At 38.0% G+C, this 20,049-nt stretch overlaps 1 protein-coding gene across 20 annotated transcripts in view; it reads right to left on the bottom strand.

Annotated features, from left to right (window-relative positions):
- The window catches only part of LPAR1 (lysophosphatidic acid receptor 1), a 165,482-nt gene that overhangs the window by 115,215 nt on the left and 30,218 nt on the right, over positions 1-20,049 (bottom strand). Inside the window, exons 2-3 of one of the 20 annotated variants that reach the window (XM_063594270.1) lie at positions 16,627-16,701; positions 14,045-14,139 (exon numbers count right to left, since the gene is read on the bottom strand). The exons of 17 other annotated variants lie outside the window; for them this stretch is intronic. The gene's annotated coding sequence lies outside the window, so the exon portion shown is untranslated. 2 more of the 20 variants (XM_057298674.2, XM_034967964.3) reach the window with 2 other exon arrangements.

Here is a 20,049-nt window from a genome sequence, read left to right as displayed (position 1 = left end):
ATTCATAGAAGCATTACAGAATCATCAAAAAGTAGAAATAATCCAAATGTCTATCAACTGTTGAAAGGATAAAGTTAAATATGGTATTTTTAAACAATGGAATATTATTGAGCAGCAACAAAAAAGGAAAGAAAGATACATACTACAACATGCAGCATTGTGCATTTTTTTCTAAGTGAAAAGCCAATCAAAAAAGGCCACAAATCTATAAGCCTGTTTACATGAAATGTCCAAGATAGGTAAATCTATGAGAAAGAAAGTAGATTCGTGTTTTTCAGGAGTTTGGAAGAGGATAAATAGGGAGTGATTGAAAACAAATATGAGGTTTCTCTTGGAATGATAAACATTTTCTGAGCTTGATTGGAGTGATGATTGCACATTATCTATCTATCTATCTGGAGACAAGGATTGGCTATGTTGCCCAGGCTGGCCTTAAACTCCTGTGCTCAAGTGATCCTGTCTCTGCCTCCTGAATAGCTGGGAATACAGGCACATGCCACTGCTGCAGAACTCTTAATATATCAAAAACTATTGAATTTTAAATGGCTGGCTTTTATGGTATTAAATTATACCTCAATAAAGTTGTTCTAAAAAGATAATGAAAATAATAACAATAGAGTTTATTACAAAAGTTTTAAAAAGCAGGGGAGTAAAGTAAGTATACTGTATTGTTGTGAGGTTCTTGTACTATACATAAAGGGGTACGATGTCACTTAAAAGTTGCCTACAATAAATTAAAGCCTACTGCACACACTGAATCAACCACTAAAAACAAAATAAAGAATTATGGCTAATAATCCAACAAGAAGATAAAATGAAATCATAAAGTATACCAAATCCAAAAAATAGAACAAATGTGACAATTGACAAAAGCAAGATGATAGATTTAAACATAACCATATGAAAACACATATATATACACTCATTAAATGTAAGTGGTCTAAACAACTCAATTAAAAGGCATAGATTATGAGACTGGATAAAAGAGCAAGACACAACTATATGCTCCCTACATGAACCATACTTTAAACATGAAGACACAAATGGATTAAAAGTAAAAGGATAAAAAAACGAAATACCCAGCTAACACTAAACAAAACAAAGCTGAAGTACCAATATTAAAATCTAACAGAGTAGATTTTAGAGCAAAACATATTACCAGGGATTTTATAAAAAAAAGGTTATTTCATAATGATAGAGTCTCTTTATCAAGATGACATAACAATCCTAAAAGTGTATGCATCTAATTACAGATTTTTGAAATATACAAAGTAAAAACCAGTAACTGGATAAATAAACAAATCCACAAATATAGCCAGAGATAAATACACCTCAGTCATTAACTGACAGAACAGAAAAAATCAGTAAGGATATAAGAGACTTGAACAATACAAGTAGTCAACTTGATCTAATTTGACATTTTGAAAAGACTCAACCCAACACCAGACTACACACTCCTCTCAAGAACAAAAGAAATCTGTACCAATATAGACCATATTCTGGGTCATAAAACAAGTCTCAACAAATGTAAAAGAATTTGAGTCATAAAAAGTCTGTTCTCTGACCACACTTAAATTATCAATAACAGAATGATCTCTGGAAAATCATCAAATGCTGGAAACTAAGTAATGTATCTGTATATACCTTATAAATCAAAGAAGTCAAAGGAGGTAATTAAAAAATCTTTTGAATTGAATATTTTGAATTAAATGAAGATGAAAACAAAACATATCAAAATTTGTGGGATGTCACTAAACCAGTGCCAAAGAGGAAAATCATAGCATTAAACACCTATAATAGAAAAGAAGAAAAGTCTCAAATAAATGACCTCATCTTTTACCATCAGAAACTAGAAAAGGATAATTTAATTAAAATCAAAGTAAGCAGGAAAAAATAAAATAGTAGATAATTATATAGAAACTATAAAACAAATCCAAGAGATGTGTCTTTAAGAACATCAATACAATTGCTAACGCTCTAACCAGATTAGTCGAGAAAAAAGGTGAGAAGATATAAATGACTAATAATAAAATTGAAAGAGGGGTCATTACTATTGTCCCTGTCAGAGACATTAAAAGTATAATAAATGATTAAGACAGTGTAGTATAGCCTTCTCTCCACTTTTAAATATGAAGTCACAATTTTAAAATCATGGTGGAACTATTAGATATCCATAAGCAAAAATATAAACTGAAAAAACCAACTGATTCATACCTCATACCATATACAAAAATTAACTGAAAAGGGTCATAAACCTAAATGTAAAACTTAGAACCATAAAACTTCTAGAGGAAAACATAAGAGAAAATCATCGTGTACTTTGCGTAAGCAAAGTTTCCTTAGATAAGATACCTGTGAGCCAAAGTAACAAATGTAAGAAGACATATTTGCTCATTTCTGCTTGTCAACATACTTTCCCAAAGCCCCTGACTCTGTGACAACGTGTAGCTCTCCAGAAACATGCGTTGAAGACAAAACAGAATAGAGAACAGGGCCTCCCACCCTCCAGCTCTTGCCTGAGTCACTGTATTCCTTAAAAGATAAATGGCCCTAGTCCTTGCCTTTTCCTACACATAAGAGAACACCTGACAGGGTTAGTGATTACACTTCTGTAATCTATAACTAGATAGACTCTTGCACCTAAACTTTGATGTGATTTTATATGTACTGAACCTGTATATAAACTGTGAGCTGAAACACTATTTTGGAGCAGTCTGATAGAATCTTTCTGGTTTGTTTTGTTGTTGTTGTTGTTGTTGTTGTTGTTGTTGTTGTTGTTGTTGTTGTTGTTTGGGACAGTTTCACTCTTGTTGCCCAGGCTGGAGTGCAATGGCACGATCTTGGCTCACTGCAACCTCCGCCTCCCAGGTTCAAGCAATTCTCCTGCCTCAGCCTCCCAAGTAGCTGGGATTACAGGTATGTGCCATTTGTATTTTTAGTAGAGATGGGGTTTCTCCATGTTGGTCAGGCTGGTCTCAAACTCCTGACCTCAGGTGATCCGCCCACCTCGGCCTCCCAAAGTGCTGGGATTACAGGCGTGAGCCACCACTCCTGGCCAATAGAACCTTTCTGAAAGACTCCTCCCAGGCTGTAGTCCTCAGTCAATCTATAGCTCTCAGTAAGACTTCTGGATAAAACTAACTTAAATTCTTTAAAAGCTTGTTTTTTTTTTTCTTTAGTCAAAATATCAAAAGCAGGATCTATAAAGTACAAATGGAAAAACTGAACTTCATTTAAATTTACTTTTTAAAAGACATTGTTAAATAAATTAAATGGCAAGCCACAAACTGAGAGAAAATACTTTCAAAGTATATGTCCATAAGGAACTTGTATCCAAAGCATATAAGAAATTTCAAAATTCAAAAAGGGGCAAAAGATTGGGACAGTTTACCAAAGATAATATACGGATGGCAGATAAGCATAGAAGAGCAATTAGGAAAAATGCAAATTAAAACCACAATGAAACACCACTACATGACTATTAGAATGGATAAAATTGAAAAAACCAACCATACCAAGTGTCAGTGAGGATTTAAAGAAGCTGCAACTCTCACACACTGATGTGGGAATGTAAGATAGAATCAGTCTGGAAAATAATCTGACAGTTTCTTTAAAAGTTAATTATCCAGTTCAGCCATTTTACTCCTAGGTATTTACCCAAGAGAAAATAAAGTATTTGTCTATACAAAGACTTGAGCACAAATGCTTCTAGTAGTTTTATCTGTAAATAGCCAAAAACTGGAAACAGCTCAAATGTCTATTCATAAATGAATGGACAAATTGTTATATATCCATAAAACAGAAGACTACTCAGCAATAAAAACAAATGAACTACTGGTATGTATAATACTATCTATCACTCTCAAAATAAGCCAAGTAAAAGAAGCCAGACAAAACACAGCACTTACTGTATGATTCCATTATATAAAACTGTAGAAAATGCAAACTAATTTATAGTGACCAAAAGCAATTAAGTGGTTGCCTGGGAGTATAAGAGCAGAATGACATGAGGGAAGGATTTCAAACAACAGGAGAAAAGTTGAGGAGTGTTGGATATGTTCACCATCTTCATTGCAGTGATAATTTCGAGAGTATATGCATATGTCAAAACAAATCAAATTGTATACTTTAAATATATGTAGTCTATGTTATCAATGAAAAGATTAAAAGAAAGCATAAGTCTTAAAGAAAAATGCTATTTTACAACTTTTTAAAATGCAATATTTAAAGAACATTCTCCTTAAATGGAAAACTCTGGCATACAAGAAAATATGACCACTAACCACAAACTAATTTTTTTTAATATACTTTAAGTTCTAGGGTACATGTGCACCACATGCAGGTTTGTTACATAGGTATACATGTGCTATGTTGGTTTGCTGCACCCATCAACTTGTCATTTACATTAGGTATTTCTCCTAATGCTATCCCTTCCCCAGCCCCTTACCCACCGACAGGCCCCCGGTGTGTGATGTTCCCCTCCTGTGTCCATGTGTTCTCATACCACAAACTAATTTTTAAAAATTATTATGGAATAGTTTTTAAGTTTTTTCCTGGCTTTTATACCCTTGATCTCTTGATTATAAGCTGTTTATTGTGTAGAATGTTCCTCAGTGGCTCCAAGGGCAGCGCAAAGCAGTGTCAGAGTCTAAGTGAGGTGAAGAGGATGTCTCCATGGGAAGGCAGCCCAGAGTTTGTGTCAAAGCCTGAAAGGTGAGGGGTCAACCAGGAGAGAAAGAGAGAGGTAATCCAGGAGAGAAGGAGAGAGGTTTTCAATAGAAATAGAAATAAAAACAGTTATCAATGTGTGTGTTGCACAGTGAGAAGCCTGGGAATAGTGATATCCCAATAACAATGAGCACACCTAACACTTACATCTTCGTCTCTTAATACCATTCTCTACAGAAAGGTGCCAGCCTCCTTGGAGATATGCCTGTTCCTCAGATTAGGGAAATACATGATGCCTTGGTTACCTTGAGCAGACAGTTAAGACAGCACTTAAAAGAATTATGCAGACATGTAAAAAGGACAAGGAAACTAGTTTGAAAGGTACTCACTGGTCTAATTATTTCTAAGTTTGAAAATGAAAAAGGAATCCATAAGTTCATTTTAATACAAATAAAAGTTTGACCAAAAAATTGATATTTACAGAGACTCAAACACTTCCCTAGAAAATACTTACCATGAAGTGCAAAATAATAACTTTACAGTAAATAAGTCTGGAAGACATCACTTTAATCAAGTGATCAAAATAACATCACCAATAACGGAGCAAATCAACAGTGTGTGCCACCTGACAAAATGCAATGAGAATATCACTTCTGTCATGTTCCTGCCAAAAGTTCGAAATCTGAATTTAATCAACAGGAAACATGAAACAAACCCACTGAGGAACATTCTACACAATAAGCAGCCTATAATCAAGAGATCAAGGGTATAAAAGCCAAGAAAAAAGTTAGAAACTATTCCATAATAAAGTAGACTTAGAAAAGACCTAATTATAAATACAGTGCAAGATGATGAGCTGGATCCTTCACTATCAAGGATATTGTTGTGACAATATGGGAAAATTTCAATAGGATCTGATAATTAGATGATAGTAAGATACCAGGGTGAATTTACTGATTTCAGTGGTTGCTTTGTGACTATGTTGAAGAATGTGTTTGTGAGAAAAACAGAGTATTTGAAGATGTTAGCGCATCAGTGTAAACAATTCACTCTTAATTGACTTAGGGAGATAAAAGGTTCTTCACACTTTTTTACTGTACTTGCAACTTTTCTATGAGTTTGAGGGAGGCAGAGTAGAGGAGGAGGAGAGGAAGGAGCAGGGATAGAAGGAGAAGCAGTCATCTTACATAAAACAATTTTAAGTGGGAGAGGGTTCATGTGTCACTACTAACCCTAAGAATAGACATCCCCAAGATCTGGCTAGAAGTGACTGTTACAAAGTACATGACTACCCCAGACACACATGTGCTTGATTTTAGAGAAGACAGGAAAAGATGTCTCAAACAAATCACAAACTCTAAGAGGCACGTTGCCAAAAGTCAAATAGGTCTTCTGAAAAAGGAGAAGTCTAGACCACAGTCAACAGCGCAGGCAGCATCGTACCACCAAGTTTAGCTGTGTTTTCAAAAAAGCTAAAGAAATATCATAGTATTAGAAAGACACATTTATGTTAAACACAAAACAAAGACAAAGGCAGATGCTCCAGCAATGTGGCCCTAAGTACTTCTGTTTCCAGGATACATGTCACACGAGAAATGTGACGAGGTACCATGTTCTTTGAAGATGGTACATTATGAAATTTCTTCTGCCTACCAGTGAGACTAATCTCTTCCAGATGTTGTTTGGCCCACAATGTGCTATTCAAATATATGAAAGTTTTGTTTATTTTCAAAGTTTGAGAGCCAAATAAGAAACCCAGTTTCCTTCACCAGCCTCTAATTAAACTGGAGATAAAAGCTTAAAAAAAATCAGTATATAACCTAAGTCTAGACTTATACATCCTGCCTGAAGTTTTGAGGTGGGGAGGGGGAAGAAAATAAGACCTGTGGAATACAATCCTAATATCTACTTCAGCATGGGAAAAATAATGAGACGCTTAATTTCATTTCCTTTCCTGCTCCCAGCATATTACCATTCTTCCTCATTGAAAACCCTCTTGGCAATACCTCTCTAAAACAGTAAATATAGAGGGGAATCTAAAGAAAACTAGTATTGTACTAGAGGATGAATTATTCCCAGCTGGGTCGAGGATATGTAAATACTCTGGCTTCCTGAGAAGTCACATACGTGATTTTACCAACTTGAGGGGGCACCAAGAAAGAGCTGGCCTCATTCTTTGATATACAATTCTATGAATAGCATCTCAAATGTTACCACTCTGTTGAAGAAATCAGGAAGTGAAGCAAAGGGAATTAAGTGACTTTTCTCTGTTCACAATGATTTAGTAATTATGAAAATCACCAAAAAAGGGGGGTCCCCTCTCTAACTTATGTGAGTGGTTAACTCCTGTTTTCCTGTTATGAAAGGGTTTAAAATATAATAGCGGACACTTTTAAAAATAATGGCTGAAGTCTTTTATCAGGAAAGCAGCAGAAAATGGAAGGGAAAAGGAGCCTCTTTTTTAATAAACTATGAGGAGATAGTAAAACCACAAAGTAGCCACAAAGCCCCTATGTCTGAGACATGACCTAAAAACCAACCGGAGACCTAAAAACAGCTGTGAGGCCCCACTTGAAAGACTTCTATCTGCTAATGGGCCTGAAAGATGCTGTCCTACATGTCCAGAAAAACACAGTGGGATAGTCCAAATATGTAGAGAATGGAGAATATCACACAGAAAACTTCTAACTAGTGTGAAAAGGGATTTGATGACCACTCCAAAAAAGAGATAAGGCATTATGACATTAGAAAGGGAACTCTGGGCTGGGTGTGGTGGCTCAAGCCTGTAATTCCAAGCCTGTAACTCTCCGAGGCCAAGGCAGGACAATCACTTGAGACCAGGGGTTCGAGACCAGCCTGGCCAACATAGCAAGATGCCATCTCTACTTAAAAAATAATAATAAATATAAAAATATTTTTTAAAGGAAAGGAATTCTGATACAAAAGGAGTCCGCTTACAAAAAACGAAGTTTTACTAAACTGATATTCCCTAAAAAATCTGGGAGAAGAAGAAACAACCAGACTCAGTGGCTGTGGGTGCGACCTGACCAAGAATTTCCTGGGGCTTGAGAAGGAAGCGTGTGCCAAAGGGCTGAGGTTACAGTGACTGTTGTTTTAAGCCAAGTCATAGCGATAAAATGAGCAGGTGGCAAGTCTCTAAATCTTTTGTATTCCCAGATTTCCCCATTTTACAGTAATACAGTGCTGGGGGCAAGGGATAAAATGTGATGTGTTCAGCCCATTGCAGAGAAGTGGCTCCAAGGGTATAATTTTAGATTTCTAAAAGGCCACCTCTCCAAAGAACTACCCCAGTTTCTTTTGGTGGTAGCTATGGAGGTAACTGAAGTGACATACAAGGACCCTTCCCCTTCTGGGGTCTGATGGTCTCGTTACAGAGACTGATCTCTGATCCAAGTTACATGAACTCCTCCTCTCAGCTGGAATTCATAGCACCACACTGATTTCTTTTGGCCCCAAGCCCAAATTGCAGCTGTTTGTACTTATTCGTGGTATGGTGTATTTTGAAACAAAATGAACCAGATTTTTCCTACTGCCTATGTCAGTGCCTGGTATTGGGAAACATTAACTCTTTCACAGTGAGGCTACCAACAATTGTATTGTGTCTATGAAAGGAAGGATGATATAAAGAAGACACTGACCCCAAGCTGGGAAAGAGTCAATCAAGAAGCCCATTTCAAAGCAAAGGGCAGATATTCCATCATTTACTTAGTTTTGGGGCCCCATCTACTTCCAAATAAGTTTCAGATAGGTTACAGAAGATTATAAAGAACAAGAGTCATGGATTAAAGTAAGCAAGGGAAATAGGTATTTCAAAACTGAGTGCAAAATTTTACTCTGAGTCTCTGGTAACCAAAGCAAAAGGGAAAATAAGGAGTTGCGTATTAACTATTGAGAGAGAGAGATGTTATTTTCTTCTACTAATTCCTAGTAAGAGTTATCAAATGGTATAAAATATACAAAAATATTAATATGGCTATTTCTTCTCCTATCAACTCTCAATGAAAGCTGAAGATAAAAATAAATGGTTCTTGGATGGTATAGCACCCATGAAACTTAAACACAAAACAAAACCAGACTTAAACAAAACTTAACAGAGCTTTTTATTTAGTAGAAACTAGACATCTGTATTTTTTTAAGTCTCCTTAATTCTGAAGCGTATGTCTGATTACATGCCATTATCTTAAATCAGAGTTCTTCACAGATACTTGGACTAGAACAAACGTATTATATTCTACATTTATTGCTAGTAAGTGATCTAATATGATATAAGGTGAGCAGAGCAAGCTTTACTGCAGAATATAGTAACACTGAGTCCTGTGTCTTCTCCAAAGCTGGTGCATAAGATGCTGTGCGAGAGAGAACCAAGAATCTGTATTTTAACAAGCACCCAAAGTGGGTCTAGGTTGAAAGCTAGGTGTGTTAACTACTGCATTACACCAGTGGTTCTCAAATTGTAATGTGTGGCACACAGAATTCACTGGAGGGCTTGTTCAAACACAGATGTATGAGCCCCACCCCACTGCATGTCTGATTCAGTAGGTCTGGGGTGGATCCAAGAATTTGCATTTATTAACAAATCTCCAAGTGATGCTGGTGCTGCTCATGGGGCCACACTTTAAGAACCACTCACTAAACTGTCCATTTAAAAAATCAGTGGCCTCACATGGCCTTTAATAGAACTGGAAATAATAATTTAAAATAATATATAATTCAAGACTAAAGTCTCTGATAAGTGTCTGAAGTGTTCAGTATTGTTGATTAGAAACAGTTTTAAGTGCTTTTAATACCTGGCAGAAAAGGCAAATTTGGAATTTTATTAAATAAATAAATAAATTGGACTTTCATCCAAACTGAAGGTCATTCCACCTGGTCAATTATAAGGACTGCCAGAAATATTGTTTCAGGAGAGAACTTTTGAATTATTCAATAAAGACTGTAACTGAAACACCGTGGACCAGTGCAAAAAAGAACTGAGGGCAGGTGTTACCATTTATAAATCTTGGACATTAAAAATACACACACATGTTTAATGAAACTCCTAAGAGCATGTTAAGTTTGAGAACTTCATCCCGGCAAGCGTCTACAAGAATAAGGGAGCTGCAAATGTACCTTCACATTATATGACTTGATCTGTAGCATAAAGCTATTAGTGTAATCCATCTGAATCTGAATTTTGGAGGGTGTCGCCCAAGGCAACAGATTTAGTTTTGACAAAGTCAATAGCAAGTTCTTCTTAAAGAAAAGAACTGGCCAATAGGTCTGAGGATTCTTAAATTCATTTTCTGTTCATGAGCATAAGATCACACCATAGCTCTACCGGAAAGGCAATATCTAATGCATAGATAGATTTCTTAAGTTATTAAATCATAGATTCAAAAGAAGGCATAAGGATGTGGACACAGGTGGGTTTTATATCATTTGGAAATGGAACTTGATCTGTCAAAAGATAACTCCTATATACTATGTTATTCTCTGGATGGCTGTATCAATCCTCTTAAGAAACATTAAAGTTTAAAATCTTCGTGATCAGTCAGCTCAACCCAGAGACATTTTATTAAGATCAAAAGCTGTAGTGAAATTAATATATCCCGCACATGGTCATAAAGTGACTTCTGAATAAAGATGATGTCAGCCCCAAGTCCCCAGTATGTCCACACCCAATTTCCAGTCAAAATACAAATGAAGACAAAAACTCAAAATAGCTCTGAAACCAAGAATAACAACCAGCCATTTATAAGAACCTGGGAGTAATATCTATTAAGTACAGTGCAGATGGAACTGAATTAAAAGCAACTGGTGTCCAATGAATGCTTTAATTGCTAAAAAAGAACAGCTAGAAATAAATTAGAAGGTTCAGACCTCCCCCACCCTACCTCATTTTCCAGAACACTGGAATGAGCAGGAATGAGTAGCAGCAGCATCCCCACACCATGCAGCCCTGCTTTCTAAAACAACCAGACAGCTATCCACTTGTCTTAGTCAGTTCAGGCTGCTATGAAAGCTACCACAGACTGGGTGGCTTAAACAACAAACATTTCTTTCTTACAGATCTGAAGGCTGGAAGTCGAAGACCAGGGTGCCAACAAAGTTGGGCTCTGATGAGGCCTCTTCGGGGTTGTGGTCTGCGATCTTCTCAATTTAGCCTCACAAGTGGAAACAGGGCTAGAGAGCTCTTCTGGGGTCACATTTAATGAAACTCCTAAGAGCATGTTAGGACAGGGTCTTGCTGTCACCCAGGCTGGAGTGGCGCCATCTACCTCACTATAGACTTAAACTCCTAGGCTCAAGTGATTCTGCCACCTAAGCCTCCCAGGAAGCTGAAACTACACGCACACGCCACCACACCAGGCTAATTTTTTAAAATATTTATTAATAGTAGACACAGGGTCTTGCTGTGTTGCCCAGGTTGGTCTCAAACTCCTGAGCTCAAGCAAATCTTCTGCCTCAGCCTCCCAGAGTGCTGGGATTACAGGTGTGAGTCAACACACCGACTGTAGGGTCTCTTTTATAAGGCCCCTAATCTCATTCATGAGGGCGGAGCCCTTATGACCTAATCACCTCCTAATACCATCGCCTTGGGGACTGAGATTTCAACATATGAATTTCAGGGAGACACATTCTTCAGTCCATAACACTGCTATTCTCCCTTTCTCTTACCCCTTTCAGAAGCTCTGTACAAAGAAGTTTTTTCATAAATCAGTAAGCACAATAAACAATCTACTGGTTGGTTCATGGCCTCCTGAATATGGGAGAACAGTAGTCCAGTTCTAAAAGAGCTGGGTACAAGAATTCTAACATGAAAAATTTCCTTGTCACTAGCCAAATCTCTTAGTATTGACTTGTGACTAGGGAAACAACAGGCTCCACTTTGATCAGGTGACTTCTTAGGGGCATGGGGCCAGGGTTTTCTCCTGTTTCAGCAGTCAGGGTCCAGAGCCTCCAGAGGTAGTCACCAGGATCACCCTTGTCAATGGTGCCAGCTGCTCACTTGCACAAAGGCATCAGGCTAAAAGGAGAGCCATGGCTGCAATCCAGCAAGGACTGCTCTACTCCCCCAGCCACGTGCCTCAGTGTGAGCTGTGCTAGCCCAAAAGAATAAACCTTCTGAAACCAGGCAGGAACCTGTGCAGCTAGTAAATGGGGCATGGTTAGAACTCCAAAGTCTAGGCCCACATTGTCCAATATGATAGTTGCTCTCCTACGTGCACAGTGCAGAAATACATTTTCCATTATCACAAAAATCTGTTGGACAATGCTGGAATACTGCCCACAAAAATTACGAAGTGGAAGGAAGCTTTGCCACTTTTCCATTAAAATGGAAATACTCTTATTCTCTCCTACAAAATACAGTCTCCAGAGAGGTCGGTCATTTTGGAGTCAGAATTAAATCTAACTAAATGCCTCTAAAACAATGAAAACCTTAAGACAGCTGGTACACTAAGCTCATAATAACCCCTTTTGTTCACTGCATGTTTCCTATGTTTTAATATGCTAAAATCAAACACATGGAAATGCTGAGCTGTTTTAAATAATACTCCTCAAAAAGGAATAGGGTTCTCTTTAGAAGCATTTTCTTCAATATCAGGAATAACAAGAATCTCACTATTACTCCTACTATTCAACACAGTTCTAGACAGCCTTGTTAATTCAATGAAACAAGACAACAATAAATAACATGTAAGGAGTGAAAGAGTCAAAACTGCCCTTATTTGCAATCAAAATGATTATTTAAATTCAAAGTCCAAGGAAGTCTATAGATAAACCTGCTCCTAAATTTCCAGTGAAATGCTAAGGACCAAAATAGCCAAGACAAATTAAGAGAACAGAAGTAGAGGACTTGACCTACCAATGAGTAAGACATATTAAAAGCCATGTAATGAAGGTAATGTGACAATTGTTCCAGGCTAGACATTCAGAGGTACACAAAGTTTCAAAACAGTCTTACATAAATGATACACATGACATTACAGTGGGGACATAAAGGGACTGGAAAAAAAATGGTTCTAAGGCAAAAGGAAAAATATACCTAATCAGACACCCCAACTTCATATCATACATAGAACTAACATCCAAATGGACTAAAGGCCTGAACATAATTTGACTGGCCTAGGGGAACTCCAGCATCATGCTGGTCTCTTATTTCCTTTTAGCTTCATTTCTGAACCCTTCTACTGTTATTCTGTGCTAACAATCTAATGTAGGGAAAGCTGCCTCTATTTCCTGAAATGATACAGAAACAAGAAGTTAAAAAGACCGTGCTTGAAGATCTCTTTTATACCTAAAACTAACCACTGGCTTCCTTCCCCTCCAAAGAAAGTCATGTAATGTTCCTGATTCAGCAGACAGATTAAAAGCTCAATTAGAATTCTATTTTTAAAAATAATACATACAGCTTCTGAAAGAACATATAAGATGCCAACTAATAAATACCCTGGATAAAAACTTCCAAAATGACTAATAAATACCCTGGATAGGAACTTCCATATAAAAATTCATATAAATGTAGCCAACAAATGCAGAATAAGATTTAGCTTTTAACATATGCTAACCTTCTTTGGAAATTAAATATTTTACCTGGAAATAACAGTGGTTTTTTAAAGTTCTATCTTCAGACTTTCTCCTTGGTTTATAGCTCTTTTTACTTTATATAACACTTACATGTTTCAGCTGATTAATAACAACTATGCAGGAACATTCAATTCCAGAGGCAATTTTAATGTATCATTGATAAAATACAAGCTATCATAATAAAACTGTTTAATTTACTTAAAAAAGGAATGCAGTTCTAATCACATATTCATCTGTTATACTTTTCTTGTAAATTTCCCTTCGGAAACCAATTTTAAACTTCTAAACCACCTCAATCTGCACACTTAACAGTAAATCACGGTAATATGCGTATGTATTCTAGCTCTCTTGAGGCAAAACAAGCATTTAATTTTAACAGACACTACTCATGGGGTGCCAAAGTTAATCACACAAAACCAGAAGTATGGCTCAATGTGGGAACATATTTCTGAATGAACTTATCATTAAAGATAGAAAAAGTGTCCCAGAATGTAAACTAATAATGGGAGGTAATGAGGATGAACACAGTGCAATATTCATTGCTGTTTGAGAGCTGAATAGGTAGGTATTCTCTTATTCCTAATCGAAATTAAGATAAACCAAGGGACCTAAAACTCCAGAGATAGGATTTTTCCTGCTAAGGCTAATGGAACAAAGCAATTAACAACTTTCAGTAAAAGAGGAATGCAAGAACTATGCTCTAGAAAGATGTGTCCATCAAAAGTCGAAAGCGCTGTAGGTGTAACTTCTCTTTAAAATATGAAGGGAGCCAGGCATGGTGGCTCACACTTGTAATCCCGGCAGTTTGTGGGCCTGAGGCAGGAGAATTGCTTGAAGGCAGGAGTTTGAGACCAGCCTGGTCCACATGGTGAGACCCCATCTCTACAAAAAAAATAAATAAATAAAATATGAAGTGTTGGTTACAAGAAACCTAATTTGTATACCCAGATGAGAAATTCTGGGAATCCGGGCAGATCATCAGGAGCCCATTTGAAATGGAAATCCCCTGATCCTGTGGAATCAACTGTAAATTAAACAGTTTTATTACGATAGTTTGTATTTTATCAACGACTACATTAAAATTGCCTCAGAATTGAATGTTCCTGCATAGCTGTTATTAATCAGCTGAAATGTGTAAGTTTTATATAAAGTATTTAAACCACAGAGATTCAGTCACAAACAGAGAAGGCAGGATTACGGCTGTCCCTATGCCTGGAGTTCAGTAGGCAAGCCAGAACACTCCACGGTAAGACAGAGTCAACACATGCACCCTCGCATCTCAAGTAAAAGCCTGCAAGAGTGAGACCAGCAGGGTGGCACACAAATCTACTTAGAACCCATTCTCTAGGGACAATGAATGTAATTTGCTTAATAGAGTGAACCACAAATCAAAAGAGAAAGGGCTATGTTGGGTGCTAAAAGTGTTACAAACACATAGGCATCCCTGAGGATGCCCTAAAGAGTTTTCTTATTTGGAAGGAAAATCTCCTTCTCTTTGGGGAGGGTAAGATAAGTACAGTGAACTATTACTTGGGGGTCAGGGACTAAAAAGTGGTGGCTGCAATCACAGAAAGGGCAGTCACCCATGAGCCAATGCAGTGTGGCCAGGTCAGAAGCTTCCTCCTCCACCATCCCGAGGAGCTGGACCATGAAAACCAAGCCATTCTTTGTGGGAGTTAAGGGGAGATGGTGCAGCCACATATCCTAGGAATTATTCCCCCAAACCTCCAGCTGTATCTCAGATTTATATGGCTCACAGAAACAAAAATATAATGGTAACAATAATTGGGCTCAGAATTCTTAACTCAGAAATAACTGAATTTATTTGCATATGTCTTGGACCACTATTCCAACTAACATGTACTATTCATACTCTTAGTAGTGTCAAAGTCACATTAACTATTTCAATGAAGTTCATCCCAACAACTCAGACTTCAGAAAAACTAATCATTCCATGAGGGCATAATCAAGGCTCCATCCTTCACCCAGTACACAGCTGCCATAGTTCTTTGTGCTCATAAACATTTGTGAAATGCATGTCTTGATCCTCCAGTGATAGTCACCATCACCAATTTTGGCTAACAATGACTTTGCAAGATATCTCTCCCATTCATCCTAGTCTTCAATTGGCCACATCTTGTTTTGCACTGCAGTTTACTTCATTCAATTATTCTCTCTTCTGTGGCTTCAGTTTTGTTCTCTCCTCATTTCCCAGTCCTCAGAATATAAACATGCTAGATTTCCTATTCAAGAAAGAAAAAGTACTCCCTTGACCCCAACTTCTTCCTTCTCTCTCGTCCCCCTACCCCATCCTCCCTTTTCAAGGCCCAGGATACTGAAGAAACTGTGCTTATTGCTTTTACATTTTTATATGATGAACCATGGCTTCCTCCACCCTAACTCAAAACCTTAAGATCACTGACCTCTAAAAAGGTTCTTTCTCTGTCCTCATCTTACTTGATCCTCTGTTGGCATTTTGCATCATTAATCACTCGTTTTAATTTTGCCCTACTCACAACACCATGCTCCCTTGATTCTTATCCAACTTTGTGATAGCGTTTTCTCAAGCTTCTTTGCAGGATCCTCTTCCTCTGATGACTAGGAAATGTTGGCTTACCCCCAAGCTCTGTACTTAGCCCTTTCCTATTCTACTTCTGCTTACTCTCCTTAGGCCATCTTATCCATACCAATCAATTCCACAGACACTTATAGTCTGGTGATACTTAATTATGCATCCCATTCCAGAACGTAGTCCAACATTCCAACTTAATAGATTCAAACCCATTCTTGGTTGAGCATGGTGGCTCATGCCTGTAATCTCAGCACTTTGGGAGGCTAAAGTGGGAGGATCACTTGAGCCCATGAATTTGAGACAAGCCTGGGCAACAAAGTGAGACCCCATCTCTACAAAAAACAAACGAACATAGCTGGGTGTGATGGCGTGTGCCTGTGGTTCCAGGTACTCAAAAGGCTAAAGCGCGAGGATTGGTTGAGCCCAAGAGGTCGAAGCTGCAGTTAGCCATGATTACAACACTGTACTCTAGCCTGGGTGACAGAGTCTCAAAAAAAAAAAAAAAAAAGGTCTCTAGCTCTAATCTCATTTCACTTCTCTCTGTCTCTCTCCAATTTAACCTCCTGCAATGATCTAACAAAATTGTGGAAATCCTTTCAATTGTTAAGAATTGGGAGGGAGGTGGGCCAGGCGTGACGGCTCATGCCTGTAATCCCAGCACTGTAGGAGGCCCAGGTAGGTGGATCACTTGAGCTCAGGAGACCAGCCTGGGCAGCATGGTGAAAAAAATTAGCTGGGTGTGGTGGTGTGTGACTGTGTGGTCCCAGCTACTCGGGAGGCTGAGGTGAGAGAATTACCTGAGCCCAGGAGGTGGAGGTTGCAGTATACTGTGATGGCACCACTGTACTCCAGCCTGAGCAACGAGTGAGACCCTGTCTCAATAAAAAAGAAGAATTGGGAAGGAGGAAGCAAACTTCAGATTCCTTTGTACATTCCCCAAGACCTCCCCTGATCCAGCCTCTGCCTCATCCACTAGCAAGTCTTAACATTATTTACCAACAAAACTACCTGGAGTTCCTAGAAAACATCATGTTACTTCATGCCTTCCATATTCTGTTTTCACAATTAAAATGCCTTCTTCCACTGCCTATCCACAAGGTGAACTCCCTTTATCTTTCAATCTTCCAATGTCCAGCTGATGTCTCAGGAGTCTCCTTCTTAATCACTGCCACACACACATCATCAGCAGTGCGTTGGTGTGCCCTGCTATATGCCATCACCTCTGTACCTTGCACATAAGTCATAACATTCATCACACTAAACCCTATTCAGTTATGAGACAACTGCTGGACTTTGAGCTTCCTGAGGATAAAGCCAGCACTATAATTATTTTTTTATCCTAATGCTCAGTGTGCCTGGCAATATAGACAGTGCTCAATAAAAGGTAATTGAACAATAAAAGGAGGAATTAATGAAGGCATATAGCCACTAGAAATGAAAAATGAACTGAAGAATTGGTTTGCCCAAAAGCACAAGTATTCTAACACAACTATTTCCTGTCCAATGATTTTCTTCATTCATGCATGCATGCAAAAGGCTGTACACAAGACACAAAGTGCTGGTAATATAATCTTCCCAGCTTTCTCAAGTCACTGAAAATCCTGGTGATGCAAGAGCCTTCCTAGTCAATCCCACACATTCCATTCCCAATGGCCATTAGGAAGAAAAAGAAACATACAAAATGTTGGGGAAATGATCCCTAAAGGTTAAGCATTATAATTAACTTTCTGTCTTGGCACATCCTTTAACTTATTCCTTCTTCCTTAACACACGCACCTGCTTGTTCCATCATGAATTTGGAGTTCACCATTGCCTGTGCAAACATCTATATTACCAATTCCATGCCATGGTAATTACATATTCAAAAGTTACAGACTCAACACACACAAAAAATCCCAAATAATTTGGGTTGATCCAAATCACACCTCCAAATAGGTACACAGGCAAGCCAACTCAAATAAATTCACAGGGGTATAAGGTATAAATCTTTACAGCACATAAACAAATGTTTATGCATTAGAATTGAGTATGAAAAATAAAGCCTTAAGAGATCTAGAAGAAAATACAGTAGAATGTTTATATAGTCACAGATTGAGAGGAGGCTATTTTAGCATAAGGCCAAAGAAAAGACTGATAAAGGTAACTACCTAAAATAGTTTGGATATTTGTCTCCAACCAAATCTCACATTGAAATGTAATCCCCAGTGTTATACCTGGGGCCTGATGGGAGGTGTTTGGATCATGGGGACAGATCCCTCATGAATGGTTCTGGAACATCCTCTTGGTGGTAAGTGATCTGAGTTCTCTCAAGATATTGTCATTTAAAAGTATGTGTCACCTCACCCCAACTAACTCACTCCTTCTCTCCCTTTCTCTCTCTCTTTCAGTGGTGCTTGTTTGCTCCTGTTTTCACCACATGAGGTGCCTCCTCCCCCTTCACCTACTGCCATGACTAAATTTTGTGAGGCCTCCCCAGAAGCCGAGCAGATGCCAGCACCATGCTTCCTGTAGAGCCCGCAGAATTGTGAGCCAATTAAATTTCTTTTCTTTATAAATTACCCAGTCTTAGGTATTTCTTTACAGCAGTATAAAAATGACCTAATGCACTACCTAAACATTTAAAGCTTCATTATATTAAACAAATGCATATTTGAAAAAATGCTTTATATCACATCATAAACTGTTAACATTCTTAAAGTTTTAAAAACGAAAATTATATGCATTAAATATATAGCTTAAACAAGTAAATTTTTAGATGAGCATCCTAATAGAAAAATGGTTGATAAACATCCACAAGAAATTTATGAGAAATAATACAAATGATCGATGAGCATAAGAAAAAATTGTGCCTAACTTAAAGTGATTAAATAATCTAATTTTAAAAATAAAATGCCATTGCCCCCAACACATTGATAATCTTCCTAAATTTATAATATTCAGTTTAATGAAGTTGCTGTACTTTCGAGCACTGTGATCTGGGGTTTCAGTATGGAAAAATCTCATCCTGTCCCTGAAGGATGATTTTGGCAATATGTATCAAAAGCCAGACAAACACACCCTTTGACCTAGCAATCCTACTTCAAGATGTTTATCATTGGAAAAGAATCAGCAATCTGTGCTAACATACCTATTGAGGACAATCATTACAAAACTCTATCCGGGAAATTGAAAGCAACCCTAAGGTTTCGAGAAGTGGTATTAATTTAAGATGCCGAGCGCGGTGGCTCACACCTGTAATCCCAGCACTTTGGGAGGCCAAGGCAGGCAGATCACCTGAGGTCAGGAGTTCAAGACCAGCCTGGCCAACATGGTGAAACCCCATCTCTACTAAAAATACAAAAATTAGCTCGGTGTGGTCGTGGGCACCTGTAATCCCAGCTACTCGGGAGGCTAAGACAGGAGAATCACTTGAACCTGGGAGGTGGAGGTTGCAGTGAGCCAAGATTGTGCCACTGCACTCCAACCTGGGCAATAGAACAAGACTCCGTCTCAAAAAAAAAAAAAAATCTTATTAATAACAATATATTTGAAGGACAAAATATGTCCTACTATTTTAAAAGTCACACTATAGACGTCTTTTCCCAGAATACTAAGAGCAAAATACAGTGAAAACTCTTCTAGCACAAAAACATGTAAAACTGCTGTTGTGTATGCATACACAAGCACACACCTCCACCTCTGTAAATGTTTACCCAAGTTGGCAAAAGTCACGAATCTCCCAAGAAGCAAAAGTAATCAAGAAATCAACTCGGAAAAGAAAAAAATAACAATAATAAACTAGGGAGTCTGTCAGCCGATTATATCCCAATAATCCCAGGTGACCTTGAGTTTTGGCTTTTAAAAGCAGAAATCAAGTGAAAAATGGAAGTCAGATCAAAGACCTCTGCAAAAAGCTGGGACATCCTACCCTTAACAGCTGAACTAATAGAAAAAATACTGACCCAAGTCACACAGGGAGAGGGTCAGAAAATGTGACTGTCTCACACATGGATCTAGGTAGGAAAGAGTCGCCCCTGAGAATTTATATCCGGACACTTGCCCTTAATAAACGGGGGATGACCTGAATTCATACTGCTGGTGTAGCCACCCAAAAACCTCAAGCTAATAATTCAACCTGATGTGGACATGGGTTGAGAGTGCCTTTAATGCATCAAACAGAAGAAAACACAAATTCTTTCTGAACTGATTCACCTTAAGCTCTCAAAGAATTCCCAGAGAAA

Source organism: Pan paniscus, chromosome 11 (genome assembly GCF_029289425.2).
Source record: "Pan paniscus chromosome 11, NHGRI_mPanPan1-v2.0_pri, whole genome shotgun sequence".
NCBI classification, from domain to species: domain Eukaryota; kingdom Metazoa; phylum Chordata; class Mammalia; order Primates; family Hominidae; genus Pan; species Pan paniscus.
This window is presented reverse-complemented; position numbering and strand designations above follow the sequence as displayed.